Below are 19,365 nucleotides of genomic sequence, written 5' to 3'. Positions count from 1 at the left end.
AATGTCACAAGGAAACATACCAATTGGGAAGGCAGGAGACAAAAATAATAACAATAATTCTCCCCATTCACATGGCATGTTTCATCTGAAGAGCTCAAAGTATTTTACAGATGTTATAGCCATTAAAACTTCTGTGGCAAGCATTATTCTCCCTGGATTACAGATGGGGAGGGGACTGTAATCCTGTCATTCAGACTAAAACTGGAATAAACATATAATTATCTTTGAGAGGAAATCTTTCTAATGTAACCCTTTCCTTCTGCCGTTTCCTACTGCTTCTGAGTGAACAGGGCACGTCACCTCCTTGGTCCTGCAATATCTGCTCCAGGTATCCAAACACTGAAATGAGATCACCTCTCCATCTTTCCTCCCAGACGAAACATATTTAACTTTTCAAGTCTTTCTTCAGAAGCCTGAGCTTCCCTTTTCTCATTTCCCTACAACCTGGAGGTGGTTTTCAAGTTGAGTAACTAAAACCAGTGCCTGATACTTCAGCCCAGATTCATCAGCGACTTTACCTGAATAAATCGACAGACTTGAAGTTAGGTTTGTGTTTTTGCAGCTGGGCTTTCCACGAAGACTCGTTGTTTTTGGTTTTGACTTGTTTCTGATAAGGCAATGACTTCTATCCTATTTCTGATGTTCAAGATCTTTGTTCCTTTTTTCTTTGATTTGGGAGTTCAACTTCCTTTAAAAAGGCCAAGTATCCATTCTCCTAACAGAGCAACGATTATCATTTGTACATATTCCATTTTCTCTTTATTTATATTCTTTTAATAGCATTAGAGTAGTATTATATATGTCATTTTGCATTCTTTGAATTGTATTCTGCTTTTGAGACTCACATTATATTGTAAGTATCTTTCTCCATTGCTTCTTGGAAAGTAAGCACAATGTTGACTGTATAATCAGGATTCTAAGTTTGTATTATAATTTGCTCAATCATACTATTAGAAGATATTAGAATTGCCTCCAGTTTTTCTATTGCTGTAAATTGTTCTTTGCTGAACATGTCCTAATATCTTCTTTTATATTTTAAGCTATTTTATTAAGAACTTTCAGTATATATTTCCAAATAGATTTACCAAATGGCTGAAGCTAATTGCAGCATCCCCAATAATGCGTGGCGGTATCAGTTTCACTGCACTCTTGTTAGAATTGAATATTTCTATTTGAATTGGTGAAAATATTTACTTTGCTTTAAAACTGATTTTGAATTTCATAACTATTAGCAAAATTAGCTATTTTTATTTATTTATTTTTTAGCAGACTAAATGTTCTACCTCTTTTTTGGGGAGTTTCACATTGGATGAAGGATGGTTATAAACCTAAACTATGTTAAAATAATCTTGATATAGAAATAGTTGTAATAATAAAATCTTGCACTATAAAACACCTTTCACTCAGGGACCCAGTGTGTCGCTTTAATCTTCAAAATGCTTCTGTGTGGTACATGCAAAATGCTATCAATCAGTTTTAAAGATGAAGAAAATAACATGACTAGTACTTAGTGCCATGATTTAGACCAATTGTTGTGTTATAGCAAATGGCACTGGTCACATTTTCTCACTGGTTCTCACTATTTTCTCATAGCAACAGCGCTTCTGGCACGGGCTTAGCCTTACTCAAATTCTTCAGGCATTATTGCTTTTCCCTTTGTGTCTTGAATATACATATGATTATTTATCCTATGCCAGATAGTGGGAAAAAAATCAGTTGAGCCAGTCTGGCAATATGTAGGGGAGGAAAAGGCACTTGTGAATTTAATCTCTTCTCAGAACCAAAATGATTTTCATATGCATCAAAGAGCCAAACTAGTTCGTGCATGCAGACACCAGCTCAGACAGACCGATTGTCCTTAGTGATATATTTCGTATTGGGATCTAACTCAGATCCCTAGGAAACCTTATTTATAATTTATCTCTATGAGGAATCCTGGCCACAGACCATAGACTTTTTTTAAAAAAATAAATTTATTTATTTTATTTATTTTTGGCTGCATTGGGTCTTCGTTGCTCTGCGCGGGCTCTCTCTAGTTGCGGCGAGCGGGGGCCACTCTTTGATGCGGTGTGCGGGCTTCTCATTGCGGTGGCCTGTCTTTGTTGCAGAACACGGGCTCTAGGCGTGCAGGCCTCAGCAGCTGTGGCACGTGGGCTCAGCAGTCGTGGCTCGCGGGCTCTAGAGCACAGAATCAGTAGTTGTGGCGCACGGGCTTAGTTGCTCCACAGCACGTGGGATCTTCCTGGACCAGGGCTCGAACCCATGTCCCCTGCATCAGCAGACCGACTCTCAGCTGGTGCACCACCAGGGAAGCCCCCAGACCATAGATTTTAAATTTTTTGACAGTCTGAGGTTCAGCCTTTCCAAAACTGTGTTTTCACATTATCTCAGTGTGAAGCTGTCTTAGCTTATAAAGTCAGGTGGCTTCTCCCTTTTGCCATCATGCGAACATGTTAACTTGTAAACTGGCACCTACTTAAACTAGGCTTCCCCCTGAGGCTTATGGGAATAGGGTTTCCAGTCTTTCAAGTCAGAGCACTGAATTTCATTCCTCTTCAGCCATCAGTGGTCCTTGATCCTTTTCAGAGTAGGATGTACTTTAGTTAACACACCTGGGAGGGAACTGAGTTTTGATAGAATGGAGCCCAGTGAAATTTTTGGAATTTAACTAAGTTTGGGGAAAATCACTGTCTAAATAAAGAGAACTTGACGTGCTATTTATTTCCTTACGGTATCTCTCTTCCCTGTCTCTCTGCCTTGTTCACATTTATGTGAAGCAGGATGAAGGAGAGAGCAGTTTCAGGACAGACTTGTCTTGCAGCTCAAACATTTGGACTGGATTCATTAGCAGAAACGCTGCAGATTATTAAACAATGAAACCTTTTCAAGTGGGAGATAAAGTAATGAGAAGTGGCAGGAGAGACGTAGGAATGCAGACAGCAAAACAGCAGAGAGTGACTCTGATAAGATCTCAGGGAATCTGAGACAAATCGGATTCAGGCTCGAGATGCCCTCCACCTTGTGCCTTCTCTGCCCCCTGCCCATGACTTGGCCTTGGCACTTTCCAATCACTTCTGTCGTGAAGGAGACCAGGCGCAGTTCCTTCCCTTACTTTCTGTACCTGATCCTTCAGGAGGGCTCAGAGCCCACCTACCTGCTCCTGACAGGCTTTGGTTGCCGTGTAGCTAAGACCCTGCTTTTGCTGTTTCTGCTCTGACCACCTGAGAGTAATTAAGCGGCCTCTCCTACCTAGAGCTGAACGGACTGGTTCCAAAATTATATTTTCTTGGAACATCTTGTTGAACTGGAATGCTTTGGCAGTTAAAAAAGCCACTGCTCACACCTGAACAAATCAGTCTGTTTTTCCTGAAATGAGTTCATGTTCACCTCCTGGCACATGCGAAGGTAACTGGCAGACCCAGGGGTCTGGCTGAAACCAGCCACGGTGAGATCATTGTATCATCATAAAGTACAAAGTTAAAGATGGCAGAAGATCAAGAGGTATATTGATTGATTTGTAGTCTAATCATGCAGACAGGTCAGATGAAAAAACCCAGAGAGACTAGTGAATGTGTCCAAAAATACTGGGCAAAGCGAGTCTGCCTCCGATGAAGTCGATTTCCCAAAGAAACAAAATTATTGACACATGAAAGAATTCTTATGTGGCATAACACACACACACACACACACACACACACACACATACAGAACGTGTATTCTATTGCCCATACGCTACCCCTTTTGCTGGAAAGTAAGTAAACTCTTTCAAGATTCAGAGTTCTGGTCTACACTTGCCTTACCAGTATTACTATTTGCCACCTCTTTTTCTTTGGGCAAAAGGCAATAATTCCATGCTAATTTGTAGGGCAATCTTAGGAAAAGAGTGTGGCCAACTTAAGTCAAAACAAATGCTTAAAAAGCACTTAACTAAATGAACCTTTGAAAGTGGTTCTCCCATATCCAGATCGAAAGGTAATAATTTTGAAAAAAGAAAAAAAAGTACAAATTAGAAGCATTTAGCAAGACACTTGTATTAGAACCGGAAGGCATAATTTTTTTCCCTAACATTCCATTCCAGGGACTGGGTTGGCTTCTTACTTTCTTCTCACTCTAGGGGAAACTGCTCTTGAGATGCTGCAAGGAACCACTGTTACTAAAGCACCCAATATATCCTTAGACTGATCCCCTCAGCCCCTTGCTGCCCAGGAGAAAACGTCTCCCTCATAACCCATAAAGCAATACTGAAGAGTCCTGGAGTCACTACCTGCAACCAATGGTGAACGGTACAAATTGTGGTGCTCTGGGACCTGGCATGCTGGCTGGGAATATTAGACATGGCAGCCAAATGATTTTGAATGCCATGTGGAAATAAATACCCCTTCTCAAGTAAACACATAAACGCAGCCACAAGAAAACCTAGAGATGAGACAAACTCCTTTTGTGATCTACTCTCATTTCATTCATTCAAGCTTCTTTGGGTTTTATTTAATACCAGCTTGCTTTCTAAGGCTGCCCTCCCCTGCATGGACCCATAAGTATTTGCCCCAAAGCAGTGGAGTGGTAACGAGCATTAAGAATGGCCTCTTCAGGTTTGAGAGTTTAATTCCTTTTTGCTTTTCCTCTTCCTTGTTGGAAAGGAAAACCCTTATTTTTGTGTTCATGGCAATCTTAACTTTAGGAGATGTAGTAAACATTTTGAAGGTTGCTATGTCTTGGGATGAAATTTTAAATTGGGAAAAGCTAAACACAAGTCTGGCTTTTGATGGTAAATTGAGGTATAAATATTTGGAACGAATTACCAGATTCCACACACTCAGATGTGGGCTTGTCAATCATGGCTCCAATGGCGGTACCTATCAGAGGCTGAGAGGATGAGAATACCACCTTCTCACTGATAACCAGTCAGATTCCTCCTTTTGTTCCAAATGATAAATACAGTAGCTGGCACTCATTGATTTATTTCATGTGATCTTACATGCAGTATGCAAAGTTATGAAAAATTAACAGCAATCATGTTTTACACCAAGGGCATACAACAGTAGGACTTCAGTACTGCTAGGAATATATCTTGATAGTGCTTCTGGCTGGTATGTTACTTTAGTTGCTAATATAATGACTGTGCTTATTTTGAGAGACAGTTTTAAACCATAGTTACATTTTATTACTCCCTTAAAAGTACTTCTCACAAATCCCATATCACTGTAGAGTGTGTTGGTCCAATTTTTTATTAAGTGCAGCCCTTGTCCTATTTATGACCCATGACTGATGCTTCAGCCCCAAAATGTGATTTCTCTCAAGCACTGCAGGACGAGTATCTCAGCTCCTATGACAGGAAGGCATTTCACAGAATCGTTTCACTACTCTAAAAATGCTTCTGTTGCCAGCATCCCAGATAGGAAGCAAGGCTTCCCATGGCTTATGTTTTTGCAGGAAAAACACAGAATGTTTTAGAGAAGGTAGTTCTAATTGGTGTGAAACATCTTGAATTACTGAAGTTCTAATGGACTTGAAAAAGCTTCTGGAGAATCAAAGGAATTAAATGATGTAATGGTCTTTAAAAGATAAAATACGAATAGAATGAAGAAAGCTTTAATTCACTTCAGAAAAAGATGTCAACTCTTAGAGTTTGTGGATAACGTTGCCACATAATCTTCTTCATTTCAAAATCAGGGTTTTTTTTGGGGGGGGGAGGTTGGTGAGGAGGTGATATGCCAGGGGAAAGATGAATATCAAACCATCAGTGCCATCTAGCGGTTTTATACGATAAAGACAGAATTTCAGCAAACGGAGAACTGGTTTTTGCAACCGCAGTGCCTGAGAAATGTTCGATCAGGCCAAACTATAGATTTCTAGAGAAGACTGGCTGCAATTTATATCTCCATTTATTCACTGCATAATGAACATCAAGTGATGCGGCAGTAGTTTTAAATAGTTTTGATGAAGGCTAAACGGAAAGAGAGTGAAGCCCTTAAAAGTCACAGATAACAAACAAGCCCTTTAACATATTTTAAATTTGTGAACTTTGCTGTTTTCAACCTTGTCTGAATTAAAACTACCAAGTGATATTTGAGGAGGAAAATCACATCTATTTCAAAATATCCTGTTAATGAGAGGGTTTTTTTTTTTTTTACCTGTAAACAATACAAAAAAATTCTGAAGTTAAACAACTGTCCTGAAGGTCTGAGCAAGAGGAAGAGAATAGAATCAAAGGATCCACAAGCTTGGATGGAAAAAATTACATCTTTATTTTCAGCACTGTGAATCTGAAAGTTAGCATTTCCCTCAATTGAGAATGTAGGCTGCAAACCACAGTAGTGTTAGCAATATCTGGGAACTTTGACACCAAAAGAAATCAGATAGTTTCATATTATTTTATATGTTCTTCACCATTTATAAAGGATAGTAATTATTAGACCTGATGCCAGGTATAATAAAGAAACAAATATAGTATCGTGTCATAAATTTAGTTTTAAAAACATTTAAATAGCTGTTTTCAATATAATTGATTTTCTTTGTACCCCTATGTATTTTATTTATGGCATTTGGTTTTCTCACCCACATCTCTGTAGAAATTAGACTTCTCTCACAAGGTTTTTGTGAGGATTAAATAAGCTAATGTTTATGAACATCTAGAAAGAAGGCTGGTCCACAGTAGGCAGGCAACAACTCTGTGGTGGATGTGGCCCTCTCTCTTAATGTTTACGTGTGGAATTAACCAAGGAGGCCGTGGGGCCTACGAGAGAAATAACTTACTTACCTTGGTGAATCTTATCTTCATCTCTAATGCAGAGAGTATCTGCCCGACAGAGTGGTAGTTGAAGTACCAGCTAACGCACCTTGTAGTTTCTGGCACAGAGCAAGCAGTCGTGAAATTGTACCTATTGTGATTATTACTGCTTATGAGTCTAAGCACATATTAACTAGGCCAATTGTGAAATGTGTTACAAATTTGGATTGAGGTACTGTTGATTTTTTTTTTAAGATGTTGGGGGTAGGAGTTTATTTATTTATTTATGTTTGCTGTGTTGGGTCTTCGTTTCTGTGTGAGGGCTTTCTCTAGTTGTGGCAAGCGGAGGCCACTCTTCATCACGGTGCGCGGGCCTCTCACCATCGCGGCCTCTCTTGTTGCGGAGCACAGGCTCCAGACACGCAGGCTCAGTAGTTGTGGCTCACGGGCCCAGCCGCTCCGTGGCATGTGGGATCCTCCCAGACCAGGGCTCGAACCCGTGTCCCCTGCATTGGCAGGCAGACTCTCAACCACTGTGCCACCAGGGAAGCCCCTGTTGATATTTTTATTATAAAGACTTTGGAATATTTTGACCAGAAAGCCTTAAAACAAAGAAAACATTGAAAAGGCTAAGAACGTTAAATTCAGTGGAGAACATAGGAATAACAACTAGGAGTTCGTAAGATCATAATAAATGTCCCTCAAAAGCATATCTTCAGAATTCAATTTTTTTTCTGACTTCATGTATACATGAAAAACCACATATATACTGCTTGTGAGGTATCGGATCTCTCTAGAAGACAGGCGTGTTTATAGGGACCAGATTTTTCCCACTGACTCAGTTACCTGAAAAGTGTGTGTGTATTAATGGTACAGCAGGACTGAATATTTAAAATTGAGAAAGTTTGGTACTGTAGGCACAGACTTGTTGGGAGGAGTTAAATGGGAGGGGAGTTTATTCTTAAACAGTATTTGGAAAACCAGATTCAAATTTAAGTACTTGGGCTCCTGTCATCTTTACAAAAGTAGTGCCCTGGGACCGGTCCCTGTGGATCTGCCTGGGTCCAAATTTACTCCTACATTTAAAGGGTGTGTTGTCTTACAAAGGAGGGGGTTGGTTAAATGCATATATTATGGACATCATGCTTTTAAGCTTTCTGATTGGTTGAGGAGTGATTTCCTCCTCGCCCCCCCACCCCTTTCTCTCTCTCCAAACTCCATCAGCTCTTGTCATTGTGGGGTAGGTAATTGGCAATTTAAGACCTCAACCCTCACTGCATTCCTCTGGGGGACATAGGGGCTTCATCTGCAAGAATGATGTGGGAGGTAGTGGCTACTTGCTGAGTGATTCTCTCAAATGGAATGAATTCTAGCTCTGTTTGAAGAAGCTCCATGAGGCCAAGCCTGCAGCCTGGGCTTGGACTTCAAGAACTGTCCCCTCCAGGATGCAATCAGCTGGTTTCCCTCTTGTCTTCCTTTCTACCTGCTTCCTGCAGCTTCCCTCTTCTGGGGTCATATAGGTGCTTTCTGCTCTTTCTGAGGCACTCCCTCCTTAATTAGGGCACTCTACCTCCCTACAAGGCCCAACAGCTGATTTTTTGGTCTCTAATTGTGATTGGTTTGCTTATATCTGCCGCAGGGAGAAGCCTGTTGCCTGCAGCCAATTCCTCTTCTGCTGCCCTTCACTGCTCCCTACTGGCCAAAGAGGTAACTTTTGTTAATTCTTGAGGTTTAGACTCCACCCCAGAGAAAACAGATAATTAAAACTTTCAGATGTTTGTGCAGTGAGCCTTCCGAGTAGAAAGTTGGTTAAAAAAAAGGAAGAGAGACGTATTATAGAGGCTGGAGTACTGTTCTTGTTTTGATTTGCATCTTAAACATAAGTAATTATGTTGAAAAATATACTGCTTAGGTGATTTGGTTTCAGTGGAATAAGCAAAAACAAGTGGTTTATTTCATTAGAGTAGCAGCTCTTGATTCTCATTCTCTAGTTAATTGCACACGTCTGCATTTTACATAGTTCGGAGGGTTTTGCACATGAATCAGAGCTCTGACTCAGATCATAGGAGCATGATGATAAGGGTCTCCTAATACCTGGGTGTACCTTCGCTGTAATTCAGGTGCCTTGGGGAGTTCCATAACCTCTCTTGCCCAATACTGCAGCTGACAGGCCAGTCACGAGGGTCTGAGTTAATTCTTGTACATATGTAACATATATGGTTCTTACGTCAACACCATCAGTTGAATCTCACAGGTCTTAGCAATCCATTATACAACCAGGTGATTTCCAGTGGAAGCAGCTATTTTCAGGCCACCAGGTCCTTATGGAACATACTAAGAAGGCCAGTTTGTCTTTGGCACCTTCTCCATCCTCTGCAGTCTTTCCCACCTTAAAGACGTCTAGGAACCACATGACCTCTTGCCTGAACCAGTCAAGTTTGTTTGCATCTTTAGAAGTGTTGCGAGAGAGCCTCTCAAACATCACAGTGCATGTGAATCACCTGGGGATCTTGGCGGACTGAAGATTCTGCTTCGGGGGGGAGTGGGGTGTGCCTGAGAGTCTGCGTTTCTTACAAACTTCCGGGTGATGCCGAAGCTGCTGGTCCTTTGAGGACCACACTTTGAGTAGCAAGGCAATCAAATCATCTGATTAGAGGGGTTACTTCTAATGAAGTGTAAATGAGTTAGGTCTAACACAGCTGGTGTTTGTGTTTTAATAAGAGTTGTGTTCTTTCCAGCAACCCTTGATTACATCAGGAAGAGCAGTGGTGTGACGTGTACTCCTCCTTTTAAGGCTCCTTTTCTGAAGTGATGTGGGGGAGGATAGGGTTAATACTAGGAAATTTGCAAAGGTGTTTCTCTGACTTTCCATCCCTTTTCTGTGCCCACCGCCACCTCTTCCATCCGTGGCGCGTTGTTTCCTATACCCCCTTTCTACTCTGTGGTTCAAGGACAAGAAAATGCTACACGTTTTTATAATATTTTTTAATCTTTAAATATCTTTGGATGATAAAAATGTTTGTAAACTTTTGGTAATGAATGGGTTCCTATCCCAAGTTTGCCACAGAATTTAGGTGCATATGTGGCCTATTTCTTGACCAAGAGCTTGGGCAGACAATATTAGCTTCCAAAAGCTAGGAAAGCTTCAATGATTTTAGAGACAAAAGACCAGTAAAAATAGGGTTTGAAGTTAGTGCTGTTATGCATTAACCAATATCTATTTAATGAGGACCTTACTCTAGTAGAGTGTTGAGTTGGAGCTAAGAGACCTTGGTTCTGTTCCAATTCTATGCTCTCTAGCTGAGCAATACCGAGCAAAAGCAGTGGAAACTGGGCTTCAGTTTTCCCCTCTGTCAAATCTATTCATTAGTTGAACAAATATTTATGGAATACTTATGAGGTCGTTCGATATCTAGTTAGTACCCAATAGTCAAGTGTTGATCAAGTCCTTATGTATTTTTAAGTCATCGGGTTTTTGAAGTTGCATTTATTTGCTCCCGGAAAGTGATTTAGGCACATAGAATAATGACTCTACTTCTTGCTCTGCACTCCTTCATGTGGTAAGAGGCAACCCCCTCCTGTCTCCTGCTGTTTTCTTGAATCTAAAATTATGTCTGGAAGCCCTAAAGACTCAGCAGACTGGTTCTTGTAGCAACTTTCTCTGTTGGGTGATGGCCAAGGAAGGTGTCCTGTTGCATATGAATAAACTGTGTCTGGTGAGCTGGGGCTGTTATAACTTGGGTGGGCTTAACGGTCAGGAATGCTGCGACTGGCCAAGAGGAAGTGCTGGAGAAACCTCGGACCAGATGGGCCCAGGGCTGGGGAACTTTCTCAGCTGAAGGGCTCCAGAGCCAGTGGTACAATTTGCAGTGTCAGAAAGGTCAGCCACGTCCTGGCTCCTGAGGATAAACACATTTGGAATGGTACCCCTGCCAGCAACTGGGAATAGAGGGAACAAGCTACAACCTCCAGGGGAGGGATAAGGGCAAGGGTGCCACAAGGTGTTGGATCCCTTCCCAGTGGGCTCTGAAGGTTCCAGGCAGAGCTCCAGACCCAGCAGTAGACTGGAATAATAAGCAGGAAATTGAGGCTGAAATCTGGTGAGAGAACAGGGCTGCAGCCTGGTGCTCGGGGCTCATCAGATACCAGGCCTGCAGCAGCAAGATGAATTCCAGACTCTACACACTGGTGTTAATCCCTTCCCTGGTCAGGGCTGATTGAATCAGAGTCTGGGCAGGGCTGTGTCTATAACTGCCCAGGACTGGGAAGGCAGGGGTCATGAGGGAGGAATCAGAGGAGGAACTCGTGTCGACATTCTCAGTCCCAATATTGCCACCTCCGTCCCATTCCTTACTGGAACATGATATTTACAGGTAGGAAATCACTTCTTTGTCCCAGAAAGGTTTTTAAACAAGAGTAAGATTTGCTAAGTGTTAATATTTCTGAGAGATGTGACATCTTAAGCCCTGCTTCCCTTTTCCTGTACTGAAAATTCTGGAGCAAATGTGTTGTCAATGCCTTCTGGTGAAAGACCGTCAGGGGCATACATGTAATTAACATGCTGAATTGATTACTCATTGCAATAAGGGAGAACACACCGCATGGGGGTCTGTGGGATGTCTTGGTGAGAAGGTATTAGAAATGACTTATTACAGGCTCTTGACTTTGGTTGGGTGACTTTGGGGGAGGGCCTAGAGTGGCTTCTGTTAGAAAGCAGGGACAATTCAATGATTAGGCATCTCAATAAGTCTTATCTATAGGGAGAAGAGTCTAGAGCAAGCACAAAACTGTAATTAGTAAAGGAAGAGCAGTCAATCATATTAGCTATGAGCAACTGGATTGTTTGGTATTTTGTGGATTGCATAATGACTGTATTTCTGTCTGTTCTTAGATAAAATTAGGAAGTGCTTTTCTTTTGCCTCACTTATTCATGGCCTCAGAGTGACTGTGTCTGAGGCCAGTGTTCTGGGAGATTGTCAAACAGGAAACCCCATGCCCAGCTGTGAGCATCAGGCCGGCTCTCAACGATGCCTAAACCTAGTTGTACATGCCAGGTCAGTTCTCAGATGACAGTCTACTTTGACCCATCTGCTCCTAGTAGGTTGCAAGGAGTAGGTTTAATATGTATATTTTTGATAGTTAGAGTTTTGGGAACACAGAGAAACTCATGTCCCCACACTAATATTTTGCTGTCAGTTCTCACACTTCACTTTGTTGTCGGGCAACACATCCCATAACACTTCTCCATTAATCCCACTCAGATGTTGTATTTACACCTCGCAAGAAAAGAAATAAGGGCGTAGAGATTTAGGAGGGTTATCCTAGATCATGCTAAAGGTGAATCAGGCAGGACTAGAAACAACACATGCTAAGCTTCTCTGATCACACACTAGTGGTTGGTCATCAAATCACGGGAAGGCTGCCCTTTGCTAATAATGCATCCATGGTGGCTTTCTGAGAAATCATGCTGGGTGCAGTTGGTGAGGAAGATGATGATGGTCTTCAGGGTTAGGAATGTATCATAAGCATACCTGACTTTACTTAACATTGGTATATCCATTCTTTATATGATAACTCATGATATCACTATCTACAAACATTTTCTTAAGCCAAGTTATAGTTGTGGCCAGTTTTGTCTTTCTGGAGAATGAGTCCCTTGAGTTTACTGCCCATTCTGTTCATAGGCCTACCCTCATTCAATTTATTTACACTTTCGTTTTTTTCACTAGATTATGTGTTACTTGAGGGCAAAGTCAATATCCTCATGAGTTGCTAGAGTACAATACTGAATAAATGACTATGGGTGAAGGATGCTTATTTATTGTCCAAGGAGCTATATCATCCCAGTACTAAGATTTTATGACAAACTCAAAATCTCAACACTGCCATAACTGAAATTGTAATTCCCAAATTTCTTTGATCTTAAGCAAAAACATCTGCTTGAATGAAAAACAAATCCACAAAAGACTTAAACATGAATGTTTATAGCAGCTTTATTCATAAGAGCGCAGACTAGAAACAACTTACATGTCCATCAATAGGTAAATAGATAAAAAGGCTGTCGTATATCCATGCAGTGGAATACTACTCAGCAATGGAAAGGAAGTACGTACCAATCCACAGATCAACATGGATAATTCTCAGAAACAATATACTGAGCAAAACAAGTTGGACATGAAAGGTGACACACTGGATGATCCCATTTATGTGAAACTCAAAAAGACAAATTTCATTTATAGTGACAGAAAACAGATCAGTGGCTTCCCGGGTCTGGGGATGAGAGGCCGATTGATGGGACGCGGCACCTAAGAGGTTTTTGAGGTGATGAAACTGTTCTGCATCTGGATTGTGGTGACACTCACACAGATGTACACATTTGTCAAAACTCATTGAACTATACACCCGAAGTTGATGAGTTGCATTGTATGTAAGTCACACCTCAATTAAGCTGATTTTAAAAAAAATTGTCTTGACTTCATATCCCTCTTTGTCTATTGTCCTTTTCCTTGGGGACCATTCAGAGCAAAACTTCTTGAAAGAACTGTCTGTACTCTTTTCAATTCTTCTTATTCTCTTTGGAAGAAAAGACGCTCACCAAGGTCATCAGTGATCTCAGCATTGTGATCCTGGTGGTCAGTTCCATCCTCATGTCATGAGACCTCAGCAGAGCTTGACAGAGCTTTTCAGTTCCTCCTCCTGGACACCCTGTCATCAGTGCTCAAAGTGCTCCCACATCACTGGCAATTCTTCCTCAGTCTCCTTCTCTGCTTCCTCATTATTGCATAGATGATTGAATTTTAGAGGCTTACCCCTTGATGACCTCATCTAGTCTCAGAGTTAAAAATGTCACCTCTATGCTGATGACTCTCAGAGTTCTATTCTCAGTGCAGATCTGTCCCCTGCCCTCCAGAGTCATATAACCAACTACTTATCATGTCTACTTGGATGTCTGACCATACCCATCATTTCCCAACTGGAACTCCTGATTTCCACAGTGTTTCCTCCCACACTGCTGCCTAGCCAACCTGCTTTTCACACTATCTCCCTCATCTCAGGAAAGGGAAACTCCATCCTTCTATTTCCTTGAGCCAAAATCTTGCAGTCATCCTTTGTTTCTTTCATATCCCACATTCATTCCATTGACATTCTGTTGACTCTACCTCAAAAATATATCTAGAATTCAACAATATTTACCGGTCTTATTTCAGTCCAAGCCATAGTTGTCTTGTGCCTTGATTATTGCAATGGCTGCTACTTGATGTCCTTTGTTGAGTAAGCAGTTGCATTCATGTTCCCCTATAATCTAATCCCCACACAGGAATTAGCATAATCCTTTTAAAGTGCAAGTCACATCATGCCACTCTGCTGAAAACAAACACTCTAAACTCTGATGCTCTAAGTCTGGTGCTTTAAACCCACGTCCTTATAAGGTCCTAAAAGGCCTGACAAGATCTGGCCTCCTGATGCCTCCCCTTTGCTCACTCAGCTCCAGCCCCACTGGTCACCTTGCCATTTTTGGAATGCACCGGGTGTCCTCGCAGCCCAGGGCCTTTGCATTTCCTTTTTCCTCTGGAATGCTTTCCTCCAGATATCCACATGGCTCATTCTCACTCCTTCAGAACTTGGCTCAAATGTCACCTTCTTAGGAAAAGTCTTGAACAGCCCCATTTAAAATTATAATGTCTTTCATGCCCTTCTACACTAGGACTCTCTATTTTCTTTACTGTTTTATTTTTCATAGAATTTATCACTATCTGACATTCTATATATTACACTTACATATTTGTTTGTTCATTGTACACTTTCCTCCACTTGAATGTAAGCTCTGTGAGGCAAGTTTTTTTTTTTTGGTCCATTTCTTTGCCATTTTATCTATAAAGCTTACGGTCTGGCACATGGGAGACTCAACAAATACTTGCTAATTAATGAGTGGAAGGAAACCTGAGGCATGGAGGGGCTGAGTAAATTGATAAACGTTTTCTAAAGGAGAGGGAGAATTGCTTTCAAGAAAAACAAATACCCTGAATTTGGACTTGGTCCTTACGCCAGATTTACTTCTAGTAAACTAACACATATGAATAATAAACTTCTCCACATCGGCAAGATGGCTCTAGAAATTAGTTATTATTTCTAAGTTGATTGACTTCAGCAAAGCGTTCAGAAAATTTCTAGAGGATGATCACCGACTATTCAATGAATACTCTACTGTCAAGGGGCTTGTGGTCACTAATGAAAAAAGAACAGCCATTATCCACCAGCCTCTGAAATGCTTATATTTTTAGATATTTCTGTATTATTTCTATGTAAAAAAGCTGAAAGTTTGCTCAGTGGTGAAAGGATTCATATGAAATTTCCACCTCATGCCTGCAAAGAGGAACACTTGGTGGTGAGGTCAAAGATTCTTAGCCTTGGGTCTCCTTGGGCAGAGGAAGTCCCTGATTCGGAAGTTGTGAATCTGGACCAAACTCTAGTGGGTATGTTCTCGAACTAACTTATGAGTAAAAAATCACTTTCAAGGTCCCCAGCATCCTAAAAAAGAGTGAGCAAATACCTACAATGTGGTTTTGGAGCAGGTGGTTTAAGCCTGCACAGAAATAGAGCAATCATTTTGACATATCCTTGTGATTAAAGATAATAGTGTTTTCGCGACTGTAAGCTTACTCAGGTGTGCCGTTTGTTCCATATGTCGTAACACACTGCTTAGGTGTCCGGACGGTGCAGGTTTGCTGGATAATTACCTCACTGAAAACCAGATTACTTACTGCTCAGGTGTCAGCTACTGAGAGCGTGCCAAATGACCCTCAGACAGCTGGGAATTACCCAGCAATACTTGCCTGATGGAGGTACCTGCATTTTTCACGTCACGTATGCTGCCAGGGTAGGCAAACTGGTTCAGAGAAGTGAACTTCATTGCATTCCAGGGGAGGCAGCGGGCCTCCCCTGATCCACCTCCACCCCAGCTGGGCACACATCATGACAATCATTTTCTCTGACGGTGTGGTGCTCTGAGACAGCTCCTGAGCCTGCAACCAAGAAGAACAAAAAATCTGATATTTGTCTCTCTGACAATATCCTCTGCTTGGGAACTTCTGCAGTCCTATGGACGACATGACATCAGAAAATTTGATATTCTAGACATTAGATCAGTTTTGAAAACTTGAATACACATATATTTAAATAGTTACAAATAAATATATGTGCACCCGAAACACAAGTCTTAGAAATGTCTGCTTTTTGTGATAAAGGGTTATTAAAAGTCAGGAGTTAGTTTGCTGGATTGAAACCTGCTTCGACCTTCTGCTTGTTACTTAATCTCTCTAAATTCATTTTCTTCTGCCAAAAATGAGGATAAAATAGTAATTTCTCACAGACTTTTTTTTCAAAATTGAATGAGGAAAAATACATGTACAAATATCTGACAAGGAGCCATGCATTAGGTATGAACACCAACTCACATATATTGGGAGTTTATTATCAACCAAGTTCAAACAGAAATCCAACTGAAGATAGGTCGGGATTATTTTTCTAATTCCCTAATGTAATACCCAGTTTCCTCATTTGCAGTCCCTGAGTAGTGCTGAGCATAATTCCTGGTCCACAAACAGAGATTAGGAAGCATCAGCTATTACTATTATTGTTGTTGTATTATGCTCTGAGGTTTAGGAGGCAAAGATCATCCAATCAATAAACAATTATTCTAAATCTTACTAAGTACAGGGGTAGGAGTGAGAGAAATGGAGGAAATTAAAACACGGAAATTGCAGTTTAGTTGGTGAGGCTGACTTATATACATTTATAGATATCTGGGCTACAAGACCTGAGTTTTAAGGAAGAACATGAGGTTTGAAGCTAGAAGACTTCAAGTTCCAGTCCACCACTTACCAAGTGGTTCCTTGAACAATCCAGGTACTCTGACACTTGGACTTTTGAACCTGTGAAATCACTGTAACGAAAACTATGTTTGAGGTCAGGATAAAATGAGATAATGCATGTGAAACTCTACTAAAGCACACACACACACACACACACACACACACACACACACACACACACACACATATATACACATATATATATATATTAGCTATTGTTATCAGGCATTAAAAATCGAAATCTTATATAACAGGTATCTAATTAGGCATACAGTAAAAGGTGTTCAGAGAAAGGGGAGATCACTGTGGCTAGAATAATCTTAGAAAATTTCATGGAGAAAATCCACCTAAAGTAAGGATCAAATGAAGGATATGGTTTAGGGAAAGAAACAAAACAAAACAGAGGGAATAAATTTCCCAGTGGGGAAAGCAGTATGAGCAAAGGCAGAGAAATAGAAACGCAAGGCACATGGCTAGCAACTGTGAGTCGACCAGTACTCTGGGGATGTGGAATTCGGGTAGGGATGTCGTGGCAGTCGGGGTCACATGTTTTTTGCAGAGTGTGTGATCAGTAGTGTTATGGTAAGAAGCCAGCCCAGAGCTTGATTCTGGGTCCTGCTGCTTACAGTGTAATCTTGGGTAAGTCAAGTCTTCATGGAAATGGTACCTAACTCAGGATTGTTGTACATATTAAATGGATCAATACATATAAAGCATATAAGCATCATGCCTGGTACGTAGTAATCACTTAGAAAATGCTAGATATTACCCAGTGGCATTTAAGCATTCTGACCCATTCACATTGATCTTTATTAGTTATTATCAGACAGCTGAAAGCAGGGTATATGTAATTACTCATGGCGTAAATAAAACAGGAATGGAAAACACCCATGACTCCATGAGCCAAACAAATCAACCACTTTATTTTTTCAGATTTTCTTTTGATCACATATAGATCAATATGTTTCTCATTGCTTTAAGAGTCGTATAGATAAACGTTTGCTAGCAAAGGCTGTGTGGATAGTTTTTCAATGATACATTCAAATGCTAGGTATAATTTTTTTTCTAATCTTGAATCTACTGGAATTTTGGTAACCTGAACACTTGAAGGTATCTTTGAAGCTTCAGATCATTTCTGTCAATTTCAAGGGAGTTTTCATGAACTTTTGTTTATTTTTTGCATCTATTTATCTGTGTTCCCTCACATGAATTTCTTGGAATTACAGTTGACCCTTGAACAACATAGGGTTGAACTGCGTGGATCCACTTCTGTGTGGATTTTTTTCAATAGATACAGGACTGCACGGTCTGTGGTTGGTTGAACCTGTGAATTTGGAATCGTGGATATGAAGGGGTGACTGTGGGATTGGAGTATGGGCAAATGTTGATATCTGGCCAGGTCCTGAAAGCAATCCCCAGGGGGTGCTGAAGCACAGTTGGGGGTGGGTTTCTGACCGTGTGAGGGTTGGCGCCTTAACTTCGGTGTTGTTTAAGGGCCAGTGGTACCACAGGATGGGAGAAGACCTGGAACAGTGGTTCTATACCTTGGTGATTCCGCCCCACACCCCAACCTTTGGCAAAGTCTGGAGAAATTTTTGGTGTCAAAACTTGGGGGGAGGGGATGTTGCTACTGGCATTTAGTGGGTAGAGGTCGGGGAGGTTGCCAAACGTCCTCTAACGCGCAGGACAATCCCTCCACCCCCAACAAAGAATTATCTAGTCCAAAATGTCAATAGTGTGGAGGTTGAGAAACCCTGACCTAGAAAATTCTTTCATCCTCGCCTTCCTGAGTTAGAAACTATGACACGGCCAAAGGTACTTGAAATAAGAAACTGTGGCTTAGATGATGTAACTCGGCAATGTTTTTTACTCCTTCATGTCTGTGTCAACCACGTTAAGCCTATCTTCATTGGCCACAGTAGACCAGGAGCAACTGGAAAACCCTGCTTTACAATCGGCAGACACAGCCCCCATGTTTGTGTTCAACTTGGTGCAACCAAGTGAATCATTCCTATTCAGTCTTAATAAATTGCGAAGTGAAACAGTTAATTAGAACCTCTTCAACTGCCCACAAACACCATCTAACAGAGGTCTGCTTCCTACTGGGTGTTAGCTGTTGTTTCCGGAGCTCGTCTCACTCCTAATATTTCTGGTTCCTTTCCTAATGCTGCATTTCATCAAATTGAATAAGCCATCGATTCTAAGACGCAGCATTATTTCTTTCTCAGTGGTGTGTATTCCACTGAGAAAGGGCAAAAATGGTACCATTTTCCATTGTAAGATGTCATTGATGGTAAGATATATGCCAATTTCGGATATGCTAAAATGTGAAAAAAATGTGCATCTTAAAGTTGAGGAAGTGTGGTCACTATTGCCCCTATTATTAAACTTACTTTGATTTTAGAATATCATATCCTTTCAACATTTAAATTTTACTTTTGAGTAACTTCAGTATTTAAAAACTGAAGTGCTCTAAAATGTGACCATTGTAAAAGTGAGTAAAAATTTTGTTCAACAATAATAGATTGCCATCCTGGGTGAAGGGTACATACCCAGCAATTCTTGTATCCTGAGGAATATAATGGTAAACATATTTTAAAATTCCTGGAAAAATTATATTATGCTGTAACGTGGGTATAGCGTTCCATAATATTTATGTCCATTAGTATGTGTTCTTCTATTAGACTTTTGATTATGGCCCCTCACTCACTCATTTTGACTTCTAGATTCTATTCAGTTATTTTGTTACAATTCCTTAATCTTCCA

This window comes from Stenella coeruleoalba, assembly GCF_951394435.1.
Source record: "Stenella coeruleoalba genome assembly, chromosome: 6".
NCBI lineage: Eukaryota > Metazoa > Chordata > Mammalia > Artiodactyla > Delphinidae > Stenella > Stenella coeruleoalba.
This window is presented reverse-complemented; position numbering follows the sequence as displayed.